The following is a 7,583-nucleotide window of genomic DNA, read 5'->3' as shown; positions in this document are numbered from 1 at the left end:
AGGAAGCAAAACGAAAAGGTTCAAAGACGACCACAGTGTCTCAGCCTTGTGTGGGATGAAGTTTTAATAGGCATGAATTTGGAATAACCAGACACCCCTCCCTCATTTCCCCCCCTCTTACCAGACAATATACCAAAAATAAAATTTTTTTTATTATTTTTATTTATTTATTTATTTATTTATTTTTACCATTTTTACAACCCATCTCTGACCAGAAGGCATCTCATGATATTGCTGCATGCACTGTAAGGTTCAGACAAGGTCACTAAGTGGGCTGAGATTTCTGATTCAACACACATTTATACAAATGAGTAGAGAGGCGGATGTTTAATACAATGTAGCTTTATTACACTTGGAAACACACGTGGGAAAGCAAGACGATGCTTAACGATCAACACTGTGCTGGTTGATCCGGAGAGAATGCAGCGTAGCAGAACTTCCACATCAACAGAAACTGGGAGATCCCTTTATCCTGTTGAGACAGAGTTAATCATCAGTTTATTTCTAGTTTAACCATTGTAAAACATTTGTAAATGTTGCTTTCGTATTGCTTCATAAACACAGCTTTGAGAGATTTTATTTGCTTTTTTCCACATATTGACTCAGAAGTTCCAGCGTATTCATTTCGACTCTATTTTGCAGTAGCAATATGAAATGCATTTTTTTTTTTCCCCTTCTTTAATTGAGAGACCAGAATAGCGCCGGTGCTCTGACGTGGGGGTGATGGTTTAAATTTAAAACATCCAGTAATGCAGTAAACATGACATTGGCTACTGTCGCAGATGTTCAAACACAAAAGTTTGTTTAATAGGGATTTAACAAACGCATGACATCACATTGACTGTTGTCTGTTTTTGAGAAGCGGTTGCATGAGGGTACATGTCTGGTATTTCTTTATGGATTGTTTTTGCATCTTAAAATTGAACCATCTTCACAGATGTAGCTTTAAATATAGTTTTTATGTGTGTGCGTGTATGCGTGTGTGTGTGTGCGTGTGTGTGTGTCCTGTATGGAGTATGGAGGGTCTGGTTGTCCTGCAGTGTTAGGTCAAATTTACTCTACCACAGGAGAGTGAAATGCATAATTGCTGCAGGCATGAATGTATCTGATTCAAGCAAATAAGTGGACCACTAAAATAAAGTATAAGGAAACAAAATGGTGGATAAAGTGAGAGTGAAACTTTAATTAAAAATGCATTTTAAATAATATTAACAAATTTAATGAAAATACACAAAGATGTGTTTTAAAATATCCTGTCAAGGGAAGAAAACTGAAGACTTCTTGCTCCAACAAGTTTCTTTCTTCCTTACTGAAAATAAACTGAGTTTACAAATGGGTCATAAAACCACTTATTGATATATTTAGTATTATAAGGTCTGATTTTCTCAGGTTGCATTTGATGATTTTTTTTTGCAGGGATTTTTGGATGAACATGTGACTCTGTGCCAGAGCCTACCATCAAATAATTTGTGAAGGTCAAAAATATGTTTCCTCCCTCCTCCTGTCTTCCACCTGCTATCATTATCTCTCCCCAAGTCCTGACTTCTCCACCCTCCATCCCTACCTGTCACCCTTCTTCCAGCACCCGCTGCTTGTCACATCCCTCTCACCTCTCCCTCTGTTACCTGACACATCTCTCGCCTCTCCATCTCCCAGCTCTGCCACTTTTCTCCCACCACCCGCTATAAGCCCTGTCCATCCTTTCTGCATGTCTGTCCCCCCCTCGCCCTGCGTTGTTTTGACTCCTCTACCTTTCACGGCCCCTGCGGCTCGCTCTGATCCCCTCCCTCTCCATCCCTCTCTACTTTTCTGACACTCTGAAGTGTCGCTGGTGAACTTCCTTCTGTGTTCCATCTGCCCCTTTCCCACCTCTCCCACTCCCTTCCAGCAGACCCACCTACTCAACGGGTGCTCACCATGTATGCAGGCGGGCTCACACACACCGGACAGAGCTGTCAACGTGCTCCTCGGACCCATCCACTCTGTACCGCAGCTCAGCAGCAGAGGGAGTGTTAGGATGCTGAGGGGAGGGGAGGAGAGAAGAGGTGCCCCCCTGGAGCCTCTGCTTCTTGAAAGGGAGGTTGAAGGCCAAAACAAAAAGGGAAGAAATGTATATATTTTAAAAAATATTTCATTAGAAAAAAATAAGCTGAAGTTTTAGCTTTCTCGTCTTAATTCTAAAGGAAATTAATGAATAGGATTCTGTAAAAGAAATCACGTTTATGTATGCAACACTTTTACACGCTGTAATGTTTGCAGTACTTTTTGGATTCTGCGGTTATTTTAAATGCAGCATATCTGGCACATATTTCCGTCTGCATAGCATTGTCACCCAAATATAAAAGTTCAATTTAAGGTAAGGTAAGATAAGGTAAGATAAGGTAAGGTAAGGTAATGTTACTTATATAGCACATTTTCAGCAACAAGGCAATTCAAAGTGCGTAAATGACAACCTGATCAAGTTATGTCACTTGTTTAATTTAGGACATATTTTTCTATGTATTGCTCAATTTGTTCAAATAATATTTGTTTTTATTTTAAATTTGTGCATTTTGGGCTTTGTTCTATCAAGGCTACTGACACATTGACTTTTTTTATATTGTCCTATTTTTTCTGTAACAAACGCATTTATACTATACTGTGTTTATTGTATAAATTTTAATGAGTTAAATGCTTCACACTCAGCAATGCTCAGAAAGAAAAACATTAGTATTAACTTTGAAATAATATAATATAATATAATATAATATAATATAACATATATATAATATAATATAATGTAAATGTTTTACTTACCATTTTCATTGGCCAAAACGGGGGTGGGGGAGGAGGAGGCAAAAAAAATAATCTGTTATAATCTGTAATAATATTTATTAGATGCCTTAAATTTATTGGACTACACCTTGAAATTAAAGTTCTTAATTAAAATTATCAGCCTTCAATTAAAGCTCCAGCCTTGTGAAAAATAATAACTGACAAACATGCAAATTTATCTACAAAACCATCATATATGTTTTATATATTATTAAAAATTAAAAATTTAAAACAACGTATTATTATTATTATTATTATTATTATTATTATTATTATTATTATTATTATTATTGGTTCAGACTAGGTATCAAAGTTCTGGTTATTTTAGTGTTTTACAATTTCCTGCAAAATTTTTTTAGCACAATTACCTACTTTTTTTTTTTTAGTACATTTTTATAAATACATTTACAAAAATGAGTTTCAGTGCCTTCGTTTTCCTCCACCTTCCCTACCGCTGGGTTATCACAGATCACAGATATTTTACTGCAGGCTTCTAACAGCATTATTCAGAAAGAAACATTCTCATTATGTTTTCTGTGTACTGCTCCCACCTGCTGGTTAGAAAGCTATCATGTTTTTTTTTTATTATTATTTTTTTTGTTTTTTTGTTACTCAACAAATTGAATCCCAGCCAATCTCACTGAGAGTTAATGTGTGTGTCGGTGTGTGCGCGCGTGTGTGTATATTACACAAAGCGATGTTCAATCACTTCCACCCACTTAGTTTCTCTCTCTCCCTCTCTGCGCTACCGTTTCTGTTTCTCCCACACCTATCTTCTGCAGCCATTCAGCCTGAGAATAAAAGAGCCGGACAGCAGAGAGCTGTGGTGCCCGGGCTGCTGCCCTGATGAACTCCACATGCTGACAAGCGCGAATAATCAGTCGCCCTTTATGAAGCTAGTGTGTACAGTAATAACAGTTTGTTGGCTGGTGTTGTTTATGTCACACCGTTGCTCTCGGAAGCCACAGGAAAGGGGAGTCTGTGGCCATAAGAGATGTTGGGCCTGTCCTGCCTAATTCCATGTTTGTGGCTTTGCCTTTTATAACACTCGCGGACTGAGGCGTCCACAAACGCATGGAAATATCATCATGGGCCCTCTATGCTGCTAATTGGAGCCTTGGTACCTTCCCTCACAGGGAGGATTCAGCGGTGCGACCTGCGCCCCGACGCCAGCTGCAGCCTCCGTCTCTCTCTCTCACTGAACAGATGTTTCCATCAAACCAACTTCAAAGTTTTTACAGGCAGCATTTATGTTGTCGGGATAATTGACAAAACTAACTTACATGCACTAATGTGTTGACTCTGGTGCGACTACATTATTGCATCAGTAACTTTAGTAAATATACACTCTTTACTTTTATTGGCTGTATGTTTAACAGAGCCTTCAAAATCTGTTCCTCACTTATAAGGACACACACAAAAGTCTTTGAATAAACTGTTATGGAAACTTTGTCTCTGCAAGATGCAACTATTTACTTCAGTTCTCTCTAGATTAATTTATACTTGAATTTACCATCCTGCTCAAGGGAAAGATATTAAATTATTGAAGCTTTTTAATTATTGCTATGACTATATTGCTATTATCTTGTTGCCGTTCTAGACTTACGAAGATCAAAACACATCCCCCTTGCTTCAATGACATTATATCTTTTCTTTCATAATTGGTTTTAAAGGATATTGGGATAAACATTGTACTTTCCTTACTTGAAGTTCCGACTTAAGGGAACAATTTTAAGAGTACTTGCTTACTACTTGAAACTTGAAAGTTGTACACTCTGAGTATTTAATGAAATTGCACCTGTCAACCAAACATGCATTGCCAATAGATAAGTGTTTTGTTTTTATTTCCGTCAATGTTATGAAAAGGATACTTGAAAAGGTTTGAGAACTAATTTGCTTGTTCAATTTAACAAAAAAAAAAAAAGTTTGTTTTTAAGGGGATTTTAAACCACAGGTATCAGTCAGAGTATTGGGTCACGTATTCTCATAAACATGCCTTTCATCAAAAATAATTCAATGCTGCTGTTAGATTTAAAACCTTTCTAATAAGTCATTTTGGCAATTTTAATAACTATGTGTCAGTACTGGTCTGCAATAAAAAAAATAAAAGGACAGTCCTACGGATTTTGTTTACCATCTCTTACATCTACGGACATTTTTAGTACAGTGACACGACAAACACGTTTAATGTCACGGTTCCCATAGCAACAATACATTTCTAATCTAACTTTTCGAAAGCCTTATGCCCATATTAAATAGACTTTGATCTACAAATCTATGTAGAAGGTTTGACTTAACATTGTGGTTTAAATTTTTTCTGACATCATCCTCTCCGTGAAAAGGAGTGAATGAATGCTGTTGCTCTTAGCTGAAATAAACTACTTATTAGAAAATGAAAAACTGCAGAGCGGTGCAGTTAGAAAGGCTATTTTAAAGACCTCTGCACGTGTAAAAGCACAACAACAAGGGAGGAGAACAGAGCGCAAAATAGCTTGTGGTGAGGTGGGTGATGTGATCAAGGCAACAAAGTAATTATGGTATGCTTAAGGATAGGATGCATAGGAGTTGGAGAGTTGAGTTAGAGAAGAACTAGAGATATACAAGAGGTGAAAAGAAAGGGATGAGGAAGGAAAATTTCAGATCCAGCAGTTGTTGCATGTTTGAATGGAATTTGGAAGAACAGCATGTTCTTCACATGGATGTCTATCCAGTTTCAGATTCCTACGTCTAATTTTTACTGCGGCCCAAATCCGATCTATTTTCTGTTGATTTTGTCAGTGCATTACTCTAACATACTTGTGTTAGACATGTGTATGTTCATCTGCGGTTTCAGTTGTCAGACAGTCTTTTTTGGACTCTACCTGCCCACTATATTAACACTCCCAATTATAAAGTTTATTATTCTTAATATATTATTCATTCATACTGTGCTTGGTGCATTATACCTGGACAAGAAAGTTAGTCCTTTGGGTGCACTTCCCTTGTGCTCCACATAGGGGCAGGACTTTACAGCAATGGGTGTTCAGCTGATTTGAAAGGGAGTCAGACTAAAGGAGATGCTTTCAGATGAGGATTTTTTTCCTTATACAAAACATTATTTTTCTTTGTCCTATTTCCAGTTAAATGTAGCCTGCTATTTTGTATCAAGCAAAATGATAGGGTCAAGATTCGTTTGCCTCCCCATCTTGTTGGGATTGCATTGGGAGGCAGATGGGGGATAATATTTGAATGATTCTCAGAAGAAGGTTCATTGCTCATTTCACTAGAAATGCCTTGTAACTGTGTAAAAATACATACATGTAAATTTACTTCTATTAAAAATATTTTTAAATAAGGTAATGTTATATACTATGATAGGATAGTGGTGCTATACATAATATAATATAATATCCATCCATTCATCCGTTTTATAAAACCGTTGCCCCTAGTGGGGTCGGGAGGGGTGCTGGTGCCTATCTCCAGCTAACGTTCAGGGCGAGAGGCGGTGTATACAGAGACAGACAGGACTAACAACCATGCACACACACTCACACCTAGGGAGAATTTAGAGAGAAAAATTAACCTAACAGTCATGTTTTTGGACTGTGGGAGGAAACCAGGGTACCCAGAGAAAACCCACGCATGCACAGGGAGAACATGCAAACTCCAAGCAGAAAGACCCCAGGCCGGGAATCGAATCCAGGACCTTCTTGCTGCAAGGCAACCGTGCTACCACCTATAATATAATATAATATAATATAATATAATATAATATAATATAATATAGCACTAAAATTGATAGATGCTTGATATTATTGTTATTTTTGTATAAAATTTACACATTATAATCCCACCACCATATTATATTATATTATATTATATTATATTATATTATATTATATTATATTATATTATATTATATTATATTATATTATATTAAGATTACTTTTTTAAAAGTTTTGTGATCCATATCTTTTTTTTTCAGTGGTTGTTAATGTAAAGAGGACTGTAGTTGCATCATTAATACTGTTAAGAACGTTTCGTAATCAAGTTATATATTATAATAATAATTATTATGGTACATTCACACCAAACGTGTTTTGAGCGTTTTCATTAAAAGTCTATGTGGAGGCGCGTCGAGGGTCGTTGCGACGTTTCGAGCGTGTGGAGCGTTTTGAGCGTTTGGCGCGCTCTGACGCTCCACATAGACTTTGAAAATAAACCAGACGCGCCAGACGCTCAAAGCGCGTTTGGTGTGAACGCACCAAAAGTGCACAGGCTTCAAACTTGAAGCATCAGAAGCGTTTTAAACGCGCATAACGCGTGCGAACGCACCATTACGGTTCGTTCGCACCAAACGCGTTTTGAGCGTCAAGGGCCTCTGGTTTACATTCGAAGTCTAAGTGGAGGCTTGTCGAGGGCCGTTGCGGCCATTTCGAGCGTCTAGGGCGGCAAAGAGTTTTGAGAGTTGTGAGCATTTGACGCTTCCAAAGCGCCCAACGGAAAACTAGAGCTGATGCTTCTGACGAGCCCTCGACTCGCCTTCACTTTGAATGTATACCACACGCGGGAAAACGCTAGGTATAGAGCAAAATGGCAAGCGTCCGCATTCAAAATGCACACGCGTTGAACTTGAAGCGTTGGACGCGTTTGGTGTGAACGCATAATAATAATAATAATAATAATAATAATAATAATAATAATAATAATAATAATAATAATTACTATTATGATTATTATGATTATTTTTGTTGTTATTAATTATTATTAATTATTATTAATAATAATTA

This window comes from Poecilia latipinna, unplaced genomic scaffold (assembly GCF_001443285.1).
Source record: "Poecilia latipinna isolate Pla-1442-1.1 unplaced genomic scaffold, P_latipinna-1.0 Scaffold1084, whole genome shotgun sequence".
Lineage (NCBI taxonomy): Eukaryota > Metazoa > Chordata > Actinopteri > Cyprinodontiformes > Poeciliidae > Poecilia > Poecilia latipinna.
Note: the sequence above shows the minus strand (reverse complement) of the source record.